The 26,445-nt window shown below is 40.5% G+C and overlaps 1 long non-coding RNA gene across 7 annotated transcripts; it reads right to left on the reverse strand.

Annotated features, from left to right (window-relative positions):
* Positions 1-5,298: 5,298 nt before the first annotated feature.
* LOC110927656 lies at positions 5,299-11,634 on the reverse strand. 7 transcript variants are annotated; one of them, XR_004888505.1, is made up of 18 exons: positions 11,451-11,634; positions 11,234-11,330; positions 10,975-11,042; positions 10,450-10,524; positions 10,234-10,347; positions 10,076-10,137; positions 9,949-9,995; positions 9,694-9,874; positions 9,462-9,576; positions 8,718-9,365; positions 8,324-8,486; positions 7,775-7,866; positions 7,618-7,698; positions 6,783-6,865; positions 6,013-6,123; positions 5,845-5,912; positions 5,687-5,756; positions 5,299-5,603 (listed from the first exon to the last, which is right to left on the reverse strand). It is a non-coding gene; the product is annotated as an uncharacterized LOC110927656 (long non-coding RNA). The 7 variants fall into 7 exon arrangements; XR_004888502.1 differs by lacking the exon at positions 6,783-6,865 and adding an exon at positions 8,165-8,202 and having other exon boundaries at positions 5,300-5,603; XR_004888501.1 differs by lacking the exon at positions 6,783-6,865 and adding an exon at positions 8,165-8,219 and having other exon boundaries at positions 5,300-5,603.
* Between the last annotated feature and the right edge of the window lie 14,811 nt (positions 11,635-26,445).

The following is a 26,445-nucleotide window of genomic DNA, read 5'->3' on the forward strand; positions in this document are numbered from 1 at the left end:
CTTAAAAGAAGTGGTATCAAGGCACGGAGTGCCAACCTCCATCATTTCTGATCGTGACGCGCGTTTCACCTCTGAACTGTGGCAAGCTATGCATAAGTCTTTTGGCTCACGATTAGATATGAGCACCGCTTATCATCCACAGACGGATGGGCAATCAGAACGCACCATCCAAACCCTTGAAGACATGCTCAGGGCATGTGTAATCGATTTTGGTAACGGCTGGGAAAAGCATCTCCCGTTAGTGGAATTTTCATACAACAACAATTACCACACCAGCATCCAGGCCGCTCCGTTTGAGGCATTGTATGGACGAAGGTGCCGATCACCTCTTTGTTGGGCAGAAGTTGGTGACAGTCAAATCACTGGTCCAGAACTTGTAGTAGATACAACCGAGAAGATTGCTCAGATACGACAGCGAATGGCGGTAGCTCGTGACCGTCAGAAAAGCTATGCCGATAAGCGAAGAAAACCACTCGAGTTCTAGGTTGGGGATCGAGTGCTGCTCAAAGTCTCACCTTGGAAAGGTGTAGTCCAATTTGGCAAACGGGGCAAGCTCAACCCGTGTTATGTCAGACCGTTCGAGATCATTGAGAGAATTGGCAAAGTCACTTACAGGCTGAACCTACCCGAAGAACTCAGTGGAGTTCACAACGTATTCCATGTGTCGAATCCGAAGAAGTGTCTGTCAGATGAGACCCTCATAGTTCCTCTCAAAGAGCTCACAATCGACGACAAGCTGCGATTCGTTGAGGAACCAGTAGAGATTACGGATCAAGACGTTAAGATTCTCAAGCACACCAGAATACCTCTCGTCCGAGTTCGTTGGAATTCCCGTCGTGGCCCAGAGTATACCTGGGAACAAGAAGACCAAATGAAACTCAAGTATCCCCAGTTGTTTAAGAAAAATGCAACCACTACTGAGGCTGAAGCTACCGCAGAATTTCGGGACAAAATTCCAAATCAACGGGGGGATGATGTGACACCCCAGGAAAATCAGGAAAACAACGCAACTTAACTAGCTTCCTCAGTAACCACGTGCTAAATTTCGGGACGAAATTTTCTTAACAAGGGGAGAATGTGACAACCCTCAATTTACATGTATTCCGTACAATTTATTAGTGTTAATTAAAGTGCTTGATGACTGTGCTGAATCATTTAACTGCTCTCTGATTACTGTGATATACTTACATGTGTTTGTTAACGTACTTGGCTTGTGTAGAAAACTTGACTAAATGGTCCTGAATATTTTCCTATGTGTTAGGAATTAATTGTGGTCCTGATATATGAAACAATCTTTATAACTAGATTATGATCTATTATTTTAATTGATTTAGCTTGTAAAAGTTGCCAAGATATATGAAACAATCTAATATTATATTGGATATCTTGCTTAAAGATCTAAACAAAATATGGAGGTGTAAGAATATAAGTATGGTGCATATCCTTGCAAATCATTTCATATCTTACAAAAATCAGCCAAATCTAATATTATATTGGATATCTTGCTTAAAGATCTAAACAAAATATGGATGTGTAAGAATATAAGTATGGTGCATATCTCTACACCATACTTCCTAGATTATATCTTATATTTTATTTAGATTTTACTTGTTGTAGTGAACAAGATATTAGAATGTAAGATTATATGTATGGACCATATCTTTGAAAGATCATTTATGTCTTCATTCATATCTCACACCTTACTTCACACCCCATCTCCCTCACCTCTCCTCTCCCTCTCTCGGTTCAACATAACCGCCCATCACCACCACCATTTCACAACCATCTCTTCCATTTTCAAGTTTCATTTAGGTGCTTGAAGGTGAATCAAAGATGCTTGAGCTTGTAGAACTACAAGAAGAGCTTTGCTTCTTGCTTCTTCATTATCTCTTCTCATCATCTTTTCACTAGATTCTACCCTAGCTATAAGCTAGTAGTAAGCTCTAGTTTAACCCTTGATTATCTTACTTTTATGGCTAATATTTGTAGAATGATGTTTATTTCACAAGAACACTAAAAAGGGTTTAACCAAGAAGATGAAACATGATGTACTTGTGTTAGTATGAAGTTGTTTTGATATGTACTGAGTATTTGCTGATTTACTTGTTGATATTGATGTGGGATATTGTTACGATAACTAAATATAATTAACGGGATCAACCGAACACAAACTAGTAAGCTAGAGACCAAAAACAGCAATCTGTTCATACTTTACAGCCAACTTCAGTTGGCTGTAAACAGGTCATAAACTCAACGAAAAACCGATATTTTGAATCTAAAATATTTCATTATGAAATACGGTTCTAATGGCACCGGAATCATAATTTTTGGACTTCGTTTACTATTTTTAAAGAACCGATTCGTAACAGCAGCTTAGGCTGAGTTTTTACAGCAATAAATGAGCATTGTATTTTCTGTTGTAACTTGTATTCTGTGTAGAATCGGACCATGAAATTTGTACAGTAGATGACAACCGATGCATGTGTAATTACCCCACTGGAATTTCATAAATCGGACACTCGATGAATTTTTAATAAATTGTTCCGTGGACTGTGGTCAGAAATACATAAATCTGAGTTCAGTCCGGAAGATGAATTTTTATAAAATATTGGTAGTGAACCGGACCCCGGTATTTTTACACAATTAAAATTGGAACGTTTAAGACATTCTGTAAAAATTTGGGAATTTTTGGAATAATTTAACTATTTTATTTAAATGTCCGAAAACAGCCGGTATTGAATATAAATGCTGAATTGAGATAAGTTGTGACTTGCGTGTCTAAATGTCGGGTATGCTATCCGTGAATGATCTAACATGTTATATATGTTATGTGCATTATCGTATGTTTTATTTTGAGTGGGGAATGGATGGGAAACTTAGAGGGCATAAACCGTTAAAGTGATGCATGTTATGTGATAGATACGTGTAGGAACTTTGTGTTCTATTTGAAAGCCACTAAATGACTAACTGGTAAATCATACTAGGACGTGATTGACCGACCTTGACTGTTAGCTATATTGAGAATCTAACCGAGCAAACCGAGGTGAGTTCACACTCTTTCTAAGGCATGGGATTCCCAGGGGTTTGGGAATGGGATTGATTAACTACTTGTACTATCATTACTATTAAACTACTTTTTACTGTCCTCAGATTGAAGGGCACGTACGTAAAACCTACGTACACGATCATAAGACCATCAACTCTATCACTTTAAGTTCCTCATTTATCGACTTAATCGCCGAGGCCTATTAGAGCGGGTCATTAGTTAATAGCGCTATTAGGTTTAACAAACCTCACACCGTGCCAGTCGGACGGGCGTGTACTAATGGACTATGGGCAAAGGGTCAATGCTGATAGACATTGACTTAGGGCACCTCTTATATTTTCGTAGCAGTCGATACGCGTGGTCTAGTAACACATGGGAAACCCCCACTAATCTTCGCAAACATGTTAGAAAGACCGCGATGCAAACTCATACGATACATGGTTTTCAAAACGAACAGATAATTTACGAAACAAATGCTATAACTAAACAACCAACTGTGAATTCACTCAACTTTGTTGTTGACTCGTTGTTACATGCCTTACAGGTCGTTAAATGCTTGGAGCTTGCATATGGAGGTGGTCGTTGTGGGATGCGGGCTGATATGTCCCGTATTTAATAAATAAACTTTATGAACTTATTAAACCTACGTTTTGGACTTTAAACTTATGAACTATGGACTATGTTTTGAACTTATGTTTTATGCTTCCGCTGTTTAACTAAAATCGGTTTACTTCCTTTTGGTCACCAATCGTATTGTGTTTGGTTTTAATTACTTAATTATGTTGTTCGATATGATTGGTGGCTCGATCCTGGTCATGTCACGCCTCCAAGCGGTGGTACTCCGCATGGTGGATTTTGGGGGTGTGACACAGACGGTGTTGCAAACGCGTTATAGAACTCGGTATCCATGATGACTTATCACGTTTTTCAAAATCAGTGACCTTCGAGCGAAATTATAGTGTTCACAAAAACGAAATCACTGATATTGTTCACTGGAGCGAAATAAGATCAGTACTCTGGGGAGAAATCAGTATGTAGCTTAAAGCGAAATCCTGATGTATGCAACCAGGAGCGAAATTAGGTCAACCTTGGAGCGAAATCTCAGAGTGACTTGGAGCGAAATCTCTAGTTAATATTTCCCAGGAGCGAAATCAGGACAACCTTGGAGCGAAATCAGCAAAATTTGGCTACCAGGAGCGAAATCAGAGAGTGTCCATATAAGCGAAATCAACTCGGGACCTAATTTTGTCCATTTTTAGTCCGTATTTTAGTGTCAAACTTTCCAGGGTTTGTTAATGTCCAATTATCTATGATCTGTGAAAAATTCAGCAGGTTTTGACCGTTAAATTTCTCTGAAATGATGAAAGAAGGTGTAGAAGTAAGAAAACAAGATGAATTCCAGCTAATCTCTGCAGAACTCCTCCTCCTGAGCTCTGATACCAATTGTAAGATCGGTGACCTGACCCGAATGAGTCGTTCAGAGGGGTTCTACTTTGTTTCAGGTGCGGAATAACAAGAAACAAAGCTAGAAACAGTTGATTCTTCACTTTAACTACTGATTGTATTGATTTAAACACAATTAAAAGCAGTCTTCACACCGGCAGCACCTCGGTATGGAATTCGTACAACTCTCCTTACTGATTTCGCTCATGAACACTATATATAGTACTGTGATTTCGCCCCTAGAGACACAAGGTCCACATGAGCGAAATCAACCTGACCATATAAGCGAAATCAGACATAGTGATTTCGCCTGAATGTACACTTGACCATATGAGCAAAATCAGCATGCTAAAACACTAAGACTTCCTATTTTCTCGTAAAACGTGCCCTAATCTAAACAATGCAATCTAAGACTCGATACAAGACGAAGTCGACAGATGTAGTGCACCAACAGATGGAAACCTAAGTTAGGTTGAACAGTGTTTTGAAGAGGAAAACAGTGCTATAATATGAGAAGACAGTGGATCTGGTTAACATAAACATCTGTTCATGCTTAAACAGATGTTTGGCCTTAAACAGATGTTTAGACTTAAACAGATGTTGGACCTTAATCAGATGTTTGACCTTAAACAGATGTTTGACCTTAAACATATATTTAGCCATAAACAGATGTTTGGCGTTAAATAGATGTGTAATTGTAATCTGCCAAAATTGTTTTAAAAAGTCCCTATTCATTTATCGTAACGTATATATGATTAAAACATATGATAAAAGTCACTGTTCATTTGTCGTTATTTCATCATCAAAACTGATAACTGATTCTAACTTAAGCACAAAGCAAACACTACCTTAATCAATTTACATAGCACAATATCATACTGTCAAAAAAAAAAAGTTCAAAACAGAGCAATCATAAACATAACCCTCTAAACTGATCAAGCAAGATCCAAAAGCCGAAACTACAAATCATCATATTCTGAAACACAAACTGATGAAGCAGCATCCAAACTCCTAAATCAACAAAAGCATTGCTTGAGCAGTCTTCAAAGCATCTCCAAACGGACCATCAGTTAGCTTTCGACGCGAAGCCTCATCACCAAACGCTACCTTAATACTGATTATTGTAAAGATGTTTAACATGTTACTTATTTATGATAATCAAAACAGAAAAGAAAAGAAATAAGAAGTATGATTCACCTGTTCTAACCGCCTCTGCTACTTCATTTAAGAACCCTGTTTCTTTATATCCTCTTCTCTCCAGGCCATCCTGAATAAACGTTGTTTGTTATTAAAAAAATACTACAAACGAATTCACCAACATGACTTGAAGGTATCAATCAGAATTTTACAATCACCTTTGCAAACTGAAAAACTTCTTCAACAATCCATCACGGAATGGCGTTTTCAGACCAGTTACAGGCACCTGAAAAACATTATCATACCGCATGTATGATGATTATTTATTGTATGACGAGAAAACAGCTCCATAAGTAAGAAATTTTCTTTTTACATGCTCAAATTACCTTATTTCTCAACATCTATCTTTCTCCTTGAGTCCAATCGGCTGTCATGTCCAAAACATTTTGTAGAGAAATCTTTACGTCCTTTGTAGATGCATCCAGTTCCAGTGGTTCCTGCAAAAGATGAGAGTGTATTAGTTGTGGTAATATCCATTCATCTAACTTTGCTGCAATAATGTCCTTTTGACTGAATCAGCTCTCTTCCATTTTTAGTTTCGTAAAATCTATTTGATACCAAACTAAACAAAACGTTCAAATATAATTAATTCAAATAAATAATATTATAAATGAGAATGAGATTAAACTAAATAATAATTATCAATAAGATATTAAAGTAATAATATTTAGTAGGAAGGTTATCTATAACTAACTAGAAGAGATTAAACTATAATAATAATTATCTAATTATCTATAAGAGATTGTCTAATATGATGACAAGTGTCCTCAAAGTGGTTTCTTTTATTATATAGTACTAGCGGTAAGACCCGTGTGCAAACACGGGTCGTTTCTTAGAAAAACTAACATTTCTTTTCAACGGAAAGAAAACTACTCCTCTTAATATCTAATTCCAAATAATATATATTTTGTTATTCAAAAGAAAACTTCATATAACAAAATAGTTGAGACTACATTGATGAAGTACATAAAGCTTCAACAATTCCTAACATTTATTTACGACAGGAAGAAAATTAATGCTCTAAATATCTACTTCCAATTAAGTAAACACACATGAAAACATATAAGCAACAATAAGCCTTCAAGTTCGTAAGAACCTTCAAACGAATTGAGGAGTTGTTCATGCCTTCATGGTTCCGGCAACGGAGATGACACTAACACCGTAGGAGACTTCGGCGACCTTACAAATTCCAGGTCACTGTTGTAATTCTACCTTTTGTAGATCTTGGTGTTCTTATACAAATTTTGCTGCAAATATAAGTCTCCTATTCCTAATTTATGAAAATAATTATACTTAACTTTGCCTAGTACCTTATTTTCACTTTAATGCAGCTACCTTTGTTATTCAAAAGAAAACTACATTCAACAAAACAATCGACACTATATAGACGAAGTACATAATTAAAGTTTCAATGATAGACAAATAAGTACAAAAATTATACCAATCCATTGTTTTGAGTTAAAACAGTGTTTTGAAACCACTGTTGGATTAAAACAATGTTTGAAACCACTGTTGGGTTAAACAGTGTTGTTAAAACAGTGTTTTGAAACCACTTTTGGGTTAAAACAGTGGTTTCAAACACTGTTTTAACCCAACAGCGGTTTCAAACACTGTTTTAACCCACTGTTTTGGGTTAAAACAGTGTTTGAAACCACTTTTGGATTAAAAAAATGTTTGAAACCACTATTCAGTTAAAACATTGTTGTTAAAAGGGCCAACTTTGAAACCACTTTTGGGTTAAAACAGTGGTTTCAAACACTGTTTGAACCCAACAGCGGTTTCAAACACTTTTTTAACCCAAAAGTGGTTTCAAACACTGTTTTAACCCAAAACAGTGGTTTCACTTTTACAAAAATGGCATTTTACTAAAAAATTAATTTGGAATTGACACAGTATTACTTAAGAGCATATTGTCATAACACATTCCTCACCATATTTGGTTGTATTTGATATCTCTTCATCTCTGCAAATAACGAAAATGCCAAGTTCAACTCCCTTTGTTTTACACAAACCTGTAGATAAAATCATTTGTAAGCAGAGTCAGATTGATTATATGCAAGAATCTTTTGATCGGATCAAGTCGTTGACCTTGCGGATCAACACCTTCTTTTATTGAAGTGGATCGAGATATTGAATCTTCATCATCTTCTTCTTTCAAGTTCCAGAGCATATAAATCAACCTTCATTAAACACAATACGATTATAATTCAGTTAACAGCAACCTCTGTTGAAACCTCTGTTTTTAAACCACTGTTTTTAAAACCTCTGCTCGGGTAAAAATTCATCCACTGCTGAAATGTATCCTCTGTTCTCATAACCTATGTTTATCCTAACCACTGTACAGTGGTTAGGATAAACATAGGTTATGAGAACAGAGGATAATTTTCAGCAGTGGATGAATTTTTACCCGAGCAGAGGTTTTAAAAGCAGTAGTTTAAAAACAGAGGTTTCCTAACATAAATGAGTGTTTCATCTTACTTCAGTGTGAACAGAACACACTGATTCCTTTCGCTTCTCTGAATCAGTGTTTCATCTAATCAGTGTTTCATCCCAACAATATAAAGTTGCATCAAATAATGATGTATTGAATATATAAATAAAACATAAAGGTATAAAAAGTTTTCAAACTCTGTGTACCTTTTAAATTGGAGAAGAAAGTGCACTTTCGCCTCGAGCCCTATTTCGTTGATTCGTTCTTTGACGTAGAGCAAGTTCATGTGACGAAGAAGAAGAAGAAGCAACTGCCGCTGCTGCTGCTTTATCCTTATCCATCAACATGTATATCATACATTAAAAGACTCTAGAAAATCAAAATCCATTAACTGTAGATCAAAAATCTCAACTGGAGTATATACAACCACATTCTAAACTGTATTAAGGCTTAAAATCAGCTGATTTCTTATCCATCACCATTAACTCATGTATTTAGGTATTTTCAAATCACAATTTGAACATGGAAAGGCATTTTCATAGGCTCTTTGATTCAGAAAAAAAAAACTCGCAAAATTATAATGGAAAGGCATTTTCATACCTGTGTTTGTTGAAGTGGATGCTCTACCTGCGAATTGAGAGAGGTCTGGATAGTATGAATTTAGAGACTGAATGCTTTGTATTCTTCATCGAAGAGAGAGAGAGAGAGAGAGAGAGTATTTAACATACAACCATCAACTACTGGAGTATTTAACATACAAATAGTGAAGGAATATCAATTCATTAAAATTGGTACTGAAAGCACAGATCAAGCAACCAACTTCTCTGTAATAAGATCCAACTAACATGTCTATGGTTTGGAAACATTTTGTGAAGAAAAGAAGCTGAAGATACTTCAGATCCAACTTATGATATACTCAGATCTGACTTTGGGTCATTCAAATAGAGCTATAAAAAGTCAAAATCACAAGTGATGATTATTGATAACTGGATCCATCGATAAACATAACAACAACCATGAAATACATGAAGATCAAGCAAGGATCTTTAGAAAACTCACAATTTCTCGTTTGATCAACATGGTTGTAATGAAAAACCTTCAACTTGTGAAGTACTTGAATATCTGAATCTTGGAAATAATTATAGATGTCGTCGAAAAGATCGGACTCCGCGTTATCCATATCAAATTTGTGAACTCTTACTTTTGAATTGGCTTGTGGCGTTACTGCTTGACCACTTTTCTTTCCACCTAATTAAAAAAACAAAGATTAGGATTTAAAGGTTAAAAGATGCCATCCGCTCGATAATCGTTCTAAACAATAATACGATGGTAAGTATCTTTAACCTGATGTTTGAGGAGTGTTAGATTTAGCATTTTGTGGAGTGTTGGGTTTTCCTTTCTTAGCAGAAGCAGGCGACTTGGGTGTAGATTCAGCGGGTCTTTTAACGGGCTTCACTTCCTGTCAAAACATTACAAGATATTAAAATAGTATGACAAAAAGTTTGAACCATGTATAAGCAAACTATATAATGTGACATAACATGCTAAATAATAGCAACACTTGAAAAGTAGTTACCTTTTCCTCTTAGATTCTTCTTCTTCGTCAGGGACGAAAATGGCATTTTACTCATAAAAGTATAATAAAAACCTGAATAGCCTCAATCTGCATCAGCTTGGTTTTTCTCTATTGTTTCTTGGAGTAGCTTCTTTGTAGCAGTTATGTCCCTCTTTATACTCTCTACCTTGCTCTCTTCAACCTAACAACTTACACTCGAATTATAGATACAATTAAAAATATTAACTGATTCAGAAAACATAACTAACTACCTACCTGTAGCTTTGTTATCAGTCTTTCTTCTCTTCTTCAAGCTCTCTGATCTAGCATTCACCACAAGAAGAAAACTAATCATACATAGTGACATGTATTGGCTTCTAAAATAGTTCATACAATTTTATACCTGTGCACGTAGTTTCCTGATTGTCGATTCTTGAGTAGCTTGTTTCTTTGAAAGCTCTTCGCCTAAATGAACCAAAAGAAAAAAGATCAATATTATATATATAAATATTACAATTAGCTGCTAATACCAATATAAAATACTATTTTTAATATGTTTACCTTCTGCCATAACTTGAGTGATGATTTCATCTTTTACCTTCAAAAGAGCAGCGACATCGCTTTTTTATTTTGCTCTCTGCGTAGCATGTCTCTTTCCCTCGTGAGGGCATAAAGCTGAATTTTATAGCTTTGAGTTCGTATTTAGCAACTAATAACATACTTTTTTTAAATAAAGATGTAACTGAAACGGGACTTTGTATATAAAAAATAGTTTACCTTTTTTTCAAGAGTTGAAACCCTTTGGTGATACTCTTCTCGTAGGGGCTCGACCTCAGCTTCATTCGATTTTCTCTGTTAAAATAATAACACAGTTAATAAAGCAACAATAAGAGAACAAATCATCTTATGTGATGTGGATAATGCAAAAGAGTTCACCCTCATGAAGATAACCTCTTTTACCATGTGCATACTTTGATCCATCTTTTAATAAATAAATAAAAAATTATATTAATAATAAAGTACGGGGACTTTACTGTTAAGGTTTAAAAGTTTAAGAAAGTAATCATGCAAAACCTTTTTTAATCAAGAAACAGGCTATGATGAGAATCATCCTTACCTGTACGAGTCAACATCTCTGTTGTACTCATATAAGATGAACTCTTTTGCATTATCCACATCACATAATCCAACAGTATAAGCATAAATTGATAAATATGACATGTAGCAAACACAAGTTTAAACAACAATTGCCGAAAAACATAAGGCAACAAAAAGAGGGCAAAAGGAAAAGTGATGTCTTACTTGATCAATTCTCATTTACGCAATTCATCGAACACATGGTCTTCAAACCTATAGACCTTCAAAATCAACTATTAACAACACAAAAATTTCACAAAAACCATACAGAGATTAGGGCTTACTTGATCAATTCGCATAAGCATAAATTTTTAGAAAATCAGTGAATGACAGAGATTAGGGCTAAAAACCGATTAGGGCTAAAAATCATTTAATGCTGAAAATCAATTGGGGCTGCAAACAGAGATTGAGAGAAGGTACATACGGATGCGGCGGAACCCAACGACGTTCTGGAATCTCAGAATTAGGGTTTGAAGATACTGATTCTGCCATCTCCCTCAAATCGGACATAACCTTCACTTCTGAAAACAGTAAAGATCAACAAACTTTAATCCAATCTACGGTACTTGCAGATTTAAAATTTTGGATTCTTGAATGGTCGTTTCAAGTATATATTGGAATTGAGAGAAAGAAAAACATACCTGTTTTTGTTGAAGTGGATGCTCTACTTGCGAATTGAGAGAGGTCTGGATAATATGAATTTAGAGACTGGATGCTTTGTATTCTTCATCGAAGAGAGAGAATAGAGAGAGATATTGGAATTGGTTTTTGAAATTATGATCAGGTTTGGATTTGGGTTTGAATTGATATTTGAGAAAGAGAGAAGAATTGAATCTCTGTTAAATGCAAATTACATATCCCTATACGTTTTTATATTTCAAATTTCAAATTACCCTCTCAAATATCAGTGGTTGAATTAACAATTAGTGGTTGAATCTCTATTAAATGCAATTCAGTGGTTGACTTTTGAATGAATATCAGTGGTTGAATTAACAATCAGTAGTTTCATAATTGAGAGTGGGGCAGTGGTTTGATGCCATAAGTGGGCCAACTTTGAATTTTAAAGTCTTTTAATATTAGGTATTATGATGTAATAATGACATAAGAAAAGCCTTGTTGGACATGCTCTCAAGCTGACACATCAGCTTTTCTTATGTCATTGAGATTTCTACTTTTACAGAAAGTATATATAGATAAGACGTAATTTATTTTACTTAAAAAGGGGCTCTAGCATAATCCGTTTAAAATTTAAACAAACACACATCTATCTTCTTTTTATATATTTAGTTAATAAAAGATCATTAATAAAAGATCCGTAATTTCTTAAATGTTTGAAACATATATTTAATTAATAATTTAAATTAAATAATAATTATTATTTACAATTAAGTAAGAGTAGATGGACTAAAATAATGCCAAATATCCTATTATTGGTTTCTTTTATTATATAGTATAGATTCTAAATAAAAATAGCTTTTAAAACCACTTAAACTTAAAACAAAAAAACTACATTAGATCAAACAAAAATCAAATAAACTAAAGATTGCATCAATAAAGATTAAATAATAAACTACTTCATGTTATGATTAGCTCTAATATGTCACACAAAGTTCATCATGTCTTGCCCAATCTTTCGAGACATGTGCAGGGGCGGACCTAGTATAGAATAAGGGGCAACCCTCATTGCCCCTTGACGCTTCGGCGGTGGTGTAAAGTTAGTGTAAATTTTTGTAAAAATTTGACGTTTTTTCGATTTCGCTGCCCCTTTTTATAGAAACGTTGCCCCTTTAAGTTTTTTTTAGATCCGCCATTGGATATGTGTGCAATCTATCCATAAAGAGCAATGGCGTATCTTGGTTAAAAATAAATTCATCCATTTGAGTCTTAAGCGCAGTCATAACAACGGCTATGAGAAATACGATGGGGGCGGAGGGGGGGGGGGGGATATTCCACGGTCCTCCCAACCGCCGAGGTGATCCCACCTCGCAGACCGTCACCCAGCAAGCCTGAGTCTGGGGGTAAATCCGCTACCGTAGGGACATTGGGAACGAGCAAGACTCGAACCCGCCACCTCCGGGTTAGAATGCGGGCTGGTGTTGAAATATAGGTGTTGAAAATTTGAAATTTTGAATATGCCCACGTAAAATTTATAAACTATTATTTTATAGATTTTATTTAATAAGTCTAATAAATATAATTTTTCTACATAATAATAAATGTGAAAAAAATAGAGGAGCTACTTGGAGGTTAAGTTCTTGATCAACATGGCATCCAAAAAAGGTCAGAAAAAGCTTTTGCGTAACCGACTTACCAATTTTTTAAATATATTGATTTTCCCCAAACAATTGAAAACACGTGTGACACTGGGACCCACCGGATCAAAAATCCCCTACTGATGTGTATCTTGCATTATATAACATATATCAAATCAAACCCTTCCGGTTATTATCATTCCGATCATGAACAAGAAATCTGTAATTGTTAAACCGCCGTTCACGGCGACGGAGATCGACGCCGCCTTGCAACTGATTCAACTCAGCGATTCAACTCAACTATTAGTTACTCCGTCAGTTTACGTGAATATGAGGAGGAGAAAAGAGATCGATGACGACGGTGAAAGCGAAAGGAGTGGTGCGACATCGGTGATGCGATTTGTTGCTCCGGCGGTTTACGATGGTGGAAGCAGGAGGAAGAGGAAGAAGTTCCGATCAGTTGTTGAGATCCATAAGTAATTTGACGTATTAATTTGATATGCAATATGTTAATGTATGTAAATTAGTTTCGATTTTCAGTTTTGTGTGATATCATTCGATTGTCTGATAAACTGTATGAGGTTAGAGTGTTGTAGTGTCATAGATAAATGTAAATGAATCTATTGGACAGAAACAAATAGTATGTATTTTTTCGGATTTCATCGATTGTTTCTCTCCATTCTTAGCGGACATTTCAAATAAAAAAAATGCACTCAAACTTGTTTATGAAATGTGCTTTAGTTTAGAACTAAGATTGAGTAGGAGCTTCCTTAAACTCAGTTTTATGAAATTTGAATAAACACGAAGTTAATCCGAAGGTTGACTTGTGATTTGTGACTCGTCCAAATAAGGTTAACTTTCTTTCTTTCTCGTTCGATTACTGCAAAGATCCTGTAAAACAACCACAACACCGTGAAGCTGGTTACAAGGAGGAGAATAGGGGTTTCTCCTTGTAACCACCATCTGATTTGAGAATAAGAACTTGTTTTGAGGATAAAAGTGTGTTTATTAAGTGAGAGAGCAAGAGAGCGATCGTTAAACCTAAACCTTGAGATGAAGTTCTCTATTTATAGTTGAAAAGAGTTGTGAAGGAGAAGGGCTGATGGGCCATGGGCCAGACGTCGACAACAAGGAATCTCTCTCTCTCTCTCTCTCTCTCTCTCTCTCTCTCTCCTTGAGCACGACCGTTAATGTTTACAAGCGAGAGAGAAGTTGGCACACGCTGAATGGGTCCACGTGGCCTAGTAGTTGTCTTTGTTGTCGGGTCTGTCATCAGCAGTTAAATGGAGATCATGGAGCAGTGGTCGGCGAAAGGTTATTGGTGCCACGTAAGTGTCCTTTTGTACTTCTTGTCTTCTGCACGATTGTTCATCATGCAGCATTGTTGGGCACAACTTGTCGTACGCCCATTGGTCTTCTACTCTAACGTTCGTACCAGGTACTTTCCGAAAGCATCCTGCTGGCACAGAGTAGCTCGCGCTTCTTAGGCTTGCGCCATTTTTGTTTGCAAAATGTACTAAGTGTTAGATTTTGGTTGTTTTGGGCTTGGGCCCTGTGTAACCTAAGCTTTTCTTATGTAGTCGGCGCATGATTAGGGACCATACCCCTTCAAGTCCCCCTAGTCCAGTGCTTCTTCCACACGTGCATCGCGAGTGGTTGGAGCTCTAGACTAGAAAATTATGTGTGACAACTCGTACTTTAGACCTATCTTGTAACGTTACGTATTTGCGTGAGCTACCCTAATTGATTAAATGCATGTTTACGTGATATGTGTTTCTTTTGTATGTTACGAATTATTCATGTTACAGCCCAACTGTTTGGGCCGGATACTTGGACTTATTCATGTGTCTGCTATTGGACTGCTATGATATACTTGTACATGCCCTGATTATACTTGTGTACAATACGTGTAGAACATACGTGCTATATACGAACATGACTTGTATAATAACCATGATAGGACGTGGTTGACCACTTACTAGCTTACCTGTACTTTCTGTGTATCTGCCGAGCAACCCAAGGTGAGTTCACACAGCCAAGGCATGGGGTTCCCAGGGTGGGAATGGGATTGGATGATTATTTCGTGCGTACTTAGTTAATGGAACCTAATGATATGGTCCTCAGGGTGAGGATGGTAAATGATAAGATACGGCTAGACTAGTATACCTACTTGAACTGATCTTCGCACACACGCCAAGGGTTGGCTGCGATATTATAACTGATCTTCGCACACACGCCAAGGGTTGGCTGCGATATAATGACTGATCTTCGCACACATGCCTCGGGGAGGCTGCGAACTATAGAGACTAAATCTTCGCAAGTAATGCCAGGGTGGCCGCGATACAAATATACATAGTCTAGGATATTTGGGAGTATTAACCCAAATCTTCGCATACATGCCGAAAGGGCCCGCGATGGAAACCAATACTATACATGAACAATGAACGAACATAATACGACTCATACAATTACTATTACTGAACTTACTTTTGTGAACTCGCTCAACTAGTTATTGATTATCTGTTGCATGCCTTGCAGGACCTTAGGTACATTATGGAGCTTGCACAGGGAGGAGCAGGTCGTTGTGGGATACGGATCGTAAACGCTATTTGAACTTATAACTTACTTTGGGTTTTCATTATTATGCTTCCGCTACTTAAACAATGTTTGGTTATGAACATCAGTCATGTCACGATGAATTACATTTTCTACTTTTACACTTAAATGATATGTTTGATATGATTGATGGCTTGATCCTGGTCATGTCACGCCTCCAAGCGGTGGTACTCCGCGTGTGGGATTTTGGGGGTGTGACAGATTGGTATCAGAGCCATTGGTTATAGAGAACTTGGTTTTAATATGGGAAAACGTTTTATTAAAACCAGACTATAACCAGAACAGTGCTCTCAACGATCCACAACGACGCTTCGCTCCACGTGCAAGACTCGACATCCTAGGTAATAAGGTTTATGTTTATTGCCTGCATGCTAGAAACGTATAGAACTTTGCTCGTAGTACACTTAGATACACATGACTTTATTACATGAGAATACCTACATGCTTACGCTTTTCTGTCATCGCCCTACTCGCGAACCATTCTCACTTACGTTACATTTGCTATGAAGATCATGTCTAGACGTGTTAACATGACTCAAGCCCAATTGACGGCTCTCATTAACGAACAAGTTGCTGCGGCGCTTGCAGCCGCACAAGCAGGAGGTGTAACCTGCTATTCCAAACCCATACTAGGATGTTAGATCCTATTCTCATGACCCAACTCTCGCGCTTAACCTTGACCTATCTTTCTCGCGCAACGGGTCAGAACGCACAACAACCTGTCTGCACATTCAAGAACTTCATGGACTGTCGTCCAAGCACATTCATTGGAACAAAAGGAGCAGTGGGACTACTCCATTGGTTTGGGAAGCTCGAGTCGGTATTCGAGATGTGTGAATGCCCTGAGGCTCGCAGGGTGAAATACGCCACTGGCACGCTAGAAGGAATAGCACTAACTTGGTGGAACGCCCAAGTTCAGATTTTAGGGTTGGCAGCTGCTAACGCCACACCCTGGAACGATTTCAAGGAACTCATTAAGAGGGAATACTGCACGCGTGATGACATCCACAAGTTGGAGAATGAGCTTTATCACTTGAAAATGACGGGGTCAGAGATTGAAGCCTATACAAAGCGGTCAAACGAACTGGCCATTCTATGTCCAACTATGGTGGACCCTCCAGTGAAGCGCATTGAGTTGTATCTCAAGGGACTTGCGCCAGAGATCCAGAGCCATGTTACATCGGCAAACCTCGACAACATCCAAGACATCCAACGTCTTGCTCATCGACTCACAGATCAGGCAGTATAACAGAACAAGCTGCCCAAACGCGTCAGTGCAACTACTACTCCAGCTGCTACTCCTGCTACACACAGCGACAACAAACGGAAATGGGATGGGGATTCCAGCAGGGGATCAGTTTCCGTTCAGTCCCAAGCACAGCAGCGCAGGACGAATGACTACCAGAATTCGAGTCAGCAATCATCTGGCAGTCAGGGGCAGGGTGGATACCGGGGAGTTCACCCACTATGTAACAAGTGTAACAGGCACCACAGTGGAAGGTGTCGTAAAGAACGTTGTCAGAGATGTCTCAAGCTAGGGCACGAAGCCAAAGATTTCAGGAGCTCACGACCTGCGAACCAGAATCAGCAATTTCCGCCACCGGTTCCTCAAAACCCACAGCAGCAGCAACCACAGCGTGGAAACCGGGGATGTTTCCAGTGTGGGGCAGAAGGGCATTACAAACGCGATTGTCCTCAGTTGAACCAGAATCAGAACCGCAACAACAATAATAACCAGGGCAACGGGAACAACAACAACGGGGGAAACAACAACAATAATGGCAACGAAGCTAGGGGACACGCTTTTGTGCTAGGTCGAGGTGACGCAATGAACGATCCCAATGTGGTTATGGGTAAGTTTCTCCTTGACGATATTTATGTTACTGTTTTATTTGATTCGGGTGCGGATACAAGTTATATTTCTGTGAAAGCCAGTAAATTGTTAAAACGTACATCAACACCCCTAAACACCAAACACGTCGTAGAACTAGCTAATGGTAACAGTTTAGAAGCCACGCAAATAGTCAGGGGTTGTAGTATTGTATTGGCCGGTCAAGCCTTCTCCGTCGACCTTATTCCCATAGTCTTGGGAAGTTTCGATATCGTCATAGGGATGGATTGGTTATCCCAACATCAGGCAGAGATCTTATGCAGTGAGAAGATCATTCGCATTCCCCGTACTGGTCGAGAACCTCTCGAAGTTCAAGGTGACAAGAGTGGTGCAGTGGTAGGCATCATCTCTTTCTTGAAGGCTCAGAAGTGTCTGCGGAAGGGTCACACCGCAATCTTGGCACTCGTTTCGGATGCATCAGTGAAGGAAAAGAAATTGGAGGATATTCCAGTTGTACGCGACTACCCTCAGGTGTTTCCTGAAGATTTACCTGGATTACCGCCTCACCGTCAGGTCGAATTTCAAATCGAGCTCGCTCCAGGAGCAGCACCTATAGCTCGCGCACCATATCGTCTAGCTCCATCAGAAATGGAAGAATTGTCAAAGCAGCTACAAGAGCTCTTGGAAAAGGGCTTCATTCGTCCAAGCTCTTCGCCTTGGGGAGCTCCAGTGTTATTCGTGAGAAAGAAGGACGGTACCTTCAGGATGTGTATAGACTACAGGGAACTCAACAAGGTGACGGTGAAGAACCGTTATCCTCTTCCACGCATAGATGACTTATTCGACCAGTTGCAAGGGTCGTGTTATTACTCCAAGATAGACTTGAGGTCTGGTTATCATCAGCTGAGAGTCCAAGTGGAGGACGTCTCCAAAACCGTATTCAGAACTCGCTACGGTCACTACGAGTTTCTTGTCATGCCGTTCGGGTTAACGAACGCGCCTGCCGTGTTTATGGACCTTATGAACAGGGTGTGCAAACCCTATCTTGACAAGTTCGTCATTGTTTTCATCGACGACATTCTGATCTACTCCAAGAGTCAGGAGGAACACGAGCAGCATCTACGCCTTATTTTGGAACTCCTACGGAAGGAACAGCTGTACGCTAAGTTTTCGAAATGTGACTTCTGGCTTCGTGAAGTCCACTTTCTAGGCCACGTAGTAAACAAGGATGGGATTCATGTCGATCCATCCAAGGTAGACTCGATCAGAAACTGGCCTGCACCACGTACGCCAACGGAAATACGCCAATTCTTGGGTTTGGCGGGTTACTACAGACGGTTTATTAAAGACTTTTCAAAGATCGCTCAGCCGCTTACACTACTGACACAGAAGGGTGTCACCTACCGTTGGGGCAACACGCAGGAAACTGCTTTTCAGCACTTAAAGGATAGACTTTGCAGTGCACCAATCCTCTCATTGCCAGAGGGCACGGACGATTTCGTAGTATATTGTGATGCATCCATCCAGGGTCTTGGATGTGTATTGATGCAACGGGATAAGGTTATTGCTTACGCTTCGCGCCAACTTAAGATTCATGAACGGAACTACACGACGCACGATTTAGAGCTGGGAGCTGTTGTTTTTGCGCTTAAGATATGGCGACACTACCTGTACGGTACCAGGTGCACAATATACACCGATCACAGGAGTCTCGAGCATATCCTTAAGCAAAAGGATTTGAACATGCGTCAACGACGATGGGTTGAACTACTTAACGATTACGAATGCGCCATCAAGTACCATCCAGGCAAAGCCAATGTTGTGGCTGACGCTCTCAGTCGGAAAGACACTCTACCTAAGCGCGTGCGAGCGCTGCAGCTTACGATTCAGTCTAGCCTTCCTGCACAGATACGAGATGCTCAGGCAGAAGCATTGAAACCCGAAAACGTCAGGGCTGAAGCCCTACGCGGCTCAAGGCAACGATTAGAACAGAAGGCAGACGGCGCTTACTATGTAACGGGGCGTATTTGGGTCCCACTTTTTGGCGGTTTACGCGAACTTGTGATGGACGAAGCACACAAGTCTCGCTACTCGGTACATCCAGGGTCGGATAAAATGTACCACGACATCAGAACTACTTATTGGTGGCCTAGCATGAAGGTCCACATCGCTACCTATGTCAGCAAGTGCTTGACCTGTGCGAGAGTCAAGGTGGAATACCAGAAACCAGCGGGTCTACTTCAGCAACCCACGATACCGCAATGGAAATGGGAAGAAATTTCCATGGATTTCGTTACAGGCCTACCTAGATCCCAGCGGGGGAATGATACCATTTGGGTGATCGTGGATCGACTCACCAAGTCTGCACACTTCCTAGCTATAAAGGAAACGGATAAGTTCTCCACTCTCGCAGACATCTACCTTAAAGAAGTTGTTTCGAGGCACGGGGTGCCCACCTCCATCATTTCGGATCGGGATGCACGATTCACGTCAGAACTATGGCAAGCGATGCACAAATCTTTCGGCTCACGGTTAGACATGAGCACAGCGTATCACCCTCAGACGGATGGGCAGTCTGAGCGTACGATCCAAACTCTCGAAGACATGCTTCGGGCATGCGTTATAGACTTCGGCAACGGCTGGGAAAAGCACCTCCCTTTGGTGGAGTTCTCATACAATAACAGTTATCACACCAGCATACAAGCCGCTCCATTCGAGGCATTGCTCAAGCTATGAGTATTGAAAATGAGACGGGAACCACCCAGAAACCCCCGAAACTGATGAGTATTGAAGAATACTATGGATGGAAAGATCGTTTTGAAAACTGGGTGCAGGCAAATCATCTCAGATCGTGGGAGTGCATATTGGAAAAGTACACACTGCCTAAAACAGAATTGCAAGTTACTAAACAAATATCCGAATTTACAGATCAAGAATGTCACACCCCCAAAACCCCACCCGCGGAGTACTACCGCTTGGAGGCGTGACTGACCAGGATCCAGCCACCAATCATACTGAACAAGCATATAAATGGTTATAAAAGTCTAACCAATACGATTGGTGTTCAAACAAAACAAGGTTTAAGTTGTAAGCGGAAGCATAAGTCTTAAAGTAAAACATAAGTTCAAATGTTTTCAAGTTTAACATAATAAGCAGCAATCCGTGTCCCACAATGACTCTCCTCCATGCAAGCTCCAGCTGAGTACCTATGGTCCTGCAAAGCATGTAGTAACGAGTCAACAAATAGTTGAGTGAGTTCACAGTTGGGTGTTCGTTTTAGTTGTTTCGAAAACAGTTTCCTTTAGCTGGCATCCTGCCGTGGGGGTTACCCCATAGTTTAAAAACGTGACTTGTTCATTCCCAGTTACTCTGGCATTCCAGCCGTGGGGGCTACCCCATGTTAGTTATCAGGCATTTCGGCCGTGGGGGCTACCCCATGCGTACACTAGACTCATTACCATATCGACTGCTGGCTGTAGTCATGTTTATGTGCCCTGAAACTGTCAATGTCTATCATCATTGACGTGCCCCAGATCCATTAGTTCACGCCCGTCCTCTGCGGCACGGTGTGAGGTTTGTCAGACCTAAATAGCGCTATCTAACTAATGACCCGCTCGCCATTGGCCCGGCGATTAAGTCGATATTAAAAGGAGGGACTTCGTGATAGAGTTTTGGTCTAGTACGAGTTATCCGTCCGTCCGGACGAGGAATCACATTCCTGAACCACTGCTGTCCTACCCAAGGAGGACGAGGAACCCACGTTCCTTAACCCCATTCCCAACCCAGGGAATCCCATGCTTTGTAGAGGGTGTGAACTCACCTTGGTTTGCTCGGCAGTTAATCACAGAAAGGTCAATCAAGTTGCAAGTAGTCAACTACGTCCTAACATAGATACCACTTATATCAGATTCGAAACCAAACAGTGCACATACAAGTAGAAATCATGGCATGGCAGTTTATCAATAACATACTCAAATAACAGTAGCACATATGACCCATATGTTCAGCCCAATTACTTAAGCCCAAAACATGCATTAAACAGTAGCACAAGGAGTCCATAAGGCCGGCCCATTAACTTAGGCCCGTAACTAAGCAAGTCCAATAAGTGTGATCTCGAGTCGCAACCGGACTCGCAAGCATGGTTGCGGGTCATGCTGTTTATGTTGATCATAGATGGTTGCGAGTCGCAACCTATGTCGCAACTATGGTTTCGGCTCGTCATGCTATGGTTCCGAGTCGCAATCTATGTCGTAACTATGGTCTCGGCTCATCATGCTGTGGTTTCGAGTCGCAACAGGACTCGCAACCTGTGGTCTCGGCTTGTAAGGCTGTGGTCTCGAGTCGTAACCAGAGGTTTCGACTCCCTAGCAGCTGCTGATCCTTCGCAGATTGTACTATCCAATGGAATTCATGCAGAATTATGTACTATCCACTAAACATGTTTTGTTGTCTAACATTTACCCAAAATGGATCAAACAATTCAGATTTCAAATATTCAAAGCACCTTCAAAGCATATTCAAGTTGTTCTTCACATATTCAAAACACATTCATCAAGTTCTTCAATACTCATAACATAAACACTTCTTATTCAAACACATTATGCATTTTCGGACAAGAGTTATAACACCTAAACTAGATATCAATACTCATCTTGTAAGCAAAACATTCTTAAATAAGATTTGTTATTAACATATGCTAGTCCGATTTCATGAACATTAACATCTAATGGTTTAACTTCATTTAAACACAAGATATCCTCAACTCATCATGCAATATAACCGAAACCAAGACATGTTAACCGATTTATCATCATCATACATATGCTATCATCATTTGACAACAAGTAGTTATTTTCTATCAAGTAACATCTTTAGCATAGGTAAACAATTATCTCATGTATAAACAACTTAGCAAGCAAACCCCCTATTATAACCATCAACTCAAACACAAAACATAACAAGAATCACTAACCGGTTAGGGGATAGGAAAGGTGAACTCCAAGTGTCGATTCCAAGCTTGAACCGAAGGTCCTAGTGCCAACCGATTGGATCCGAAAATGAAGTGTGTTTGTGTTCTTAAGGTTTTAGTGAGAGGGAAAGTAGGAGAGTGTGTGTAGAGGAGTATGGGTGTTGTCAAAAGAAATGGTGAGTGTGGCCATGAGTGTAGTATATATACTAGTTCTTCATGATTCACCCTAAAGGGCTTACAAATCGGCTAAGGGGTTTTACGGCCCAAATGGCCCAACCGATTACTGTTCACTCGAGACCACATGGTCTCGAGTCGGGTCCTTGTTGTCTCGGTTCATATACATACACGCATACACATAATATAACATATAGTTCACACAAGATGTTCGCATATATTATTACACAATCATGTCAACTAATCACATAACGTTCAAGCATGCTACATCAAGACATAACGAAAGGTTCTAAATTTTGAGTTGTCACATCATCCCCAAGTTGAAAGAAATTTCGTCCCGAAATTTGATGGCCCTCACTGAGGAAGCTAGTTAAGTTGTATGGTTTTCCCGGTTTTCCTGGGGTGTCACATCCTCCCCCCGTTGATCTGGAATTTCGTCCCGAAATTCCGTAGCTTCAGCCTCAGTAGTGGTTGTACCGTTTGCAAACAGTTGGGGATACTTTTGTTTCATCCGATCTTCGCGCTCCCAGGTGAACTCTGGGCCGCGACGTGAGTTCCAACGAACTCGAACGAGAGGTATTCTAGTGCTCTTGAGGACCTTAACATCCCGGTCCGTGATTTCGACTGGTTCCTCGACGTATTTCAACTGTTCGTCGATCGTGAGTTCCTTCAGAGGAACTACGTGGGTCTCATCTGACAGACACTTCTTCAGATTCGACACATGGAAAACGTTGTGAACTGCACCGAGTTCTGCTGGCAAGTTCAGTCTGTAGGCCACCTTGCCTATTTTCTCAATGATTTCGAAAGGTCCAACGTATCGTGGGTTGAGTTTGCCTCGTTTACCAAAACGAACCACACCCTTCCAGGGTGAAACCTTGAGTAATACCCGCTCCCCAACCTGGAGCTCGAGTGGTTTCCTGCCCTTATCAGCGTAGGCCTTCTGACGGTCTCGAGCGGCCGCCATGCGTTGTCGTATTTGAGCAATCCGCTCAGTAGTGTCTACCACATGTTCTGGACCAGTGATCTGACTATCCCCCACCTCTGCCCAACAAAGAGGTGACCGGCATTTACGTCCGTACAATGCCTCAAATGGAGCAGCTTTAATGCTGGTGTGGTAGTTGTTATTGTATGAAAATTCCACAAGTGGCAGATGCTTTTCCCAGCTGTTGCCAAAGTCGATTACACATGCACGAAGCATGTCTTCTAAGGTCTGGATAGTGCGCTCGGACTGCCCGTCCGTCTGTGGGTGATACGCTGTGCTCATATCTAATCGTGAGCCAAAGGACTTGTGCATTGCTTGCCACAACTCTGAGGTAAAACGTGCATCTCGATCAGAGATGATAGAGGTGGGCACCCCGTGCCTCGAAACAACTTCCTTGAGATATATCTCCGGTAGAGTGGATAATTTATCCGTTTCCTTAATTGCCAAGAAGTGTGCGGATTTCGTGAGTCGATCCACGATCACCCAAATAGTATCGTTTCCGCGCTGAGATCTAGGTAGGCCAGTAACGAAATCCATGGAAATTTGCTCCCATTTCCATTGTGGTATCTCTGGTTGTTGGAGTAGGCCTGAGGGTTTCTGATATTCTGTCTTGACTCGCGCACAAGTCAAACACTTGCTGACGTAAGTTGCTATGTGGGCCTTCATGCTAGGCCACCAATACGTAGTTTTGATATCATGGTACATCTTGTCCGAACCAGGGTGTACCGAGTAGCGAGATTTGTGTGCTTCATCCATCACAAGCTCTCGTAGGTTGCCATAGAGTGGGACCCAAATACGTCCTGTTACGTAGTAAGCACCGTCTTCCTTCTGTTCTAGGCGTTGCCTTGACCCGCGTAGGGCTTCGGCCCTTACGTTTTCTAGTTTCAGTGCTTCTATCTGAGCAGCTCGTATTTGCGAAGGCAGGCTAGAATGGATCGTGAGTTGTAAAGCTCTTACGCGCTTAGGCGCAGTGTCCTTTCGACTTAGGGCGTCGGCCACAACATTCGCCTTGCCCGGGTGATACCTGATGGAGCACTCGTAGTCATTCAGCAGCTCGACCCATCGTCGTTGCCGCATATTCAGTTCCTTCTGCTTGAATATGTGCTCTAGGCTCCTGTGGTCGGTGTAGATTGCGCACTTGGTTCCGTACAGGTAGTGTCGCCATAGTTTAAATGCGAAAACAACAGCTCCCAGCTCCAAATCGTGTGTAGTGTAGTTCTTCTCGTGAACTTTGAGTTGTCGTGAGGCGTAGGCTATGACTTTATCTCGTTGCATCAATACACAACCAAGACCTTGAATTGATGCATTACAGTAAACCACAAAATCGTCTGTGCCCTCTGGCAGTGAAAGAATAGGTGCACTACAAAGTCTATCCTTTAGATGTTGAAAAGCTAACTCTTGTGCATTTCCCCAATGATAAACAACGCCTTTCTGCGTTAGCGAGGTGAGGGGCTGCGCGATCTTAGAAAAATCCTTAATGAATCTCCTGTAGTAACCTGCCAATCCCAAGAATTGGCGAATTTCCTTTGGTGTGCGAGGTGCAGGCTAGTTCTTAATAGAGTCTACCTTGGATGGATCAACGTGAATCCCATCCTTGTTTACCACGTGACCTAGGAAATGAACCTCACGAAGCCAGAAGTCGCATTTCGAGAACTTTGCGTAAAGCTGTTATGTTCGAAGGAGTTCCAAAATAAGTCGTAGATGCTGTTCGTGCTCCTCTTTACTCTTAGAATAGATCAGGATGTCGTCGATAAAGACTATAACGAATTTGTCCAGATAGGGCTTGCACACTCGATTCATCAAGTCCATAAAAACTGCGGGTGCGTTCGTCAGCCCAAACGGCATAACCAAAAACTCATAGTGCCCATATCGAGTTCTAAAGGCTGTCTTGGAGAGATCCTCTTCTCGAACTCTCAGCTGGTGATATCCCGATCTCAGATCGATCTTTGAATAGTAGCTCGATCCCTGCAACTGGTCGAACAAGTCGTCAATGCGCGGTAGAGGATAACGGTTCTTCACAGTCACCTTGTTGAGTTCACGATAGTCGATACACATTCTGAAGGTACCGTCCTTCTTCTTCACAAATAGTACCGGAGCTCCCCAAGGCGATGAGCTAGGACGAATGAAAACCTTATCCAAGAGTTCTTGTAGTTGCGTGGAGAGTTCTTCCAACTCTGATGGGGCTAAACGATAAGGTGCACGTGCTACAGGCGCAGCTCCAGGAGCTAGTTCAATCTGAAACTCGACTTGGCGATGGGGTGGAAGACCGGGTAATTCCTCAGGAAATACCTCAGGATAGTCACGTACAACTGGAAAATCTTCTAGCTTCTTCTCTTTCTCTGAGGTGTCAGTAACTAGAGCCAATATCGCAGTGTGGCCCTTTCGTAAGCACTTCTGGGCCTTAAGGAGAGAGATGATGTTCTCAACAGCACTTCTCTTGTCGCCACGAATCATAAGTGGTTCACTACCGGAACCCGGAATACGAACGATCTTCTCGTTGCAAAGAATCTCTGCTCGGTGTTGGGATAACCAATCCATCCCAATGACAACGTCGAAACTACCCAAGACGATAGGAATAAGGTCAATAGAGAAGGTCTGGTTAGCGAGGACAAGTTTGCAACCTTTGACTACGTGTGAGGCTTCCAAGCTCTTACCATTTGCTAGCTCTACAGTGTGCTTGTCGCTCAGGGGTGTTGGGATACGCTTAAGCATTTTACTAACTTCTAGTGACACATAGCTAGTATCGGCACCCGAATCAAATAAGACTGTAACATAAAAGTCGTCGAGAAGGAACTTATCCGTCACCACGTTG

This window comes from Helianthus annuus, chromosome 3, assembly GCF_002127325.2.
Source record: "Helianthus annuus cultivar XRQ/B chromosome 3, HanXRQr2.0-SUNRISE, whole genome shotgun sequence".
Lineage (NCBI taxonomy): Eukaryota > Viridiplantae > Streptophyta > Magnoliopsida > Asterales > Asteraceae > Helianthus > Helianthus annuus.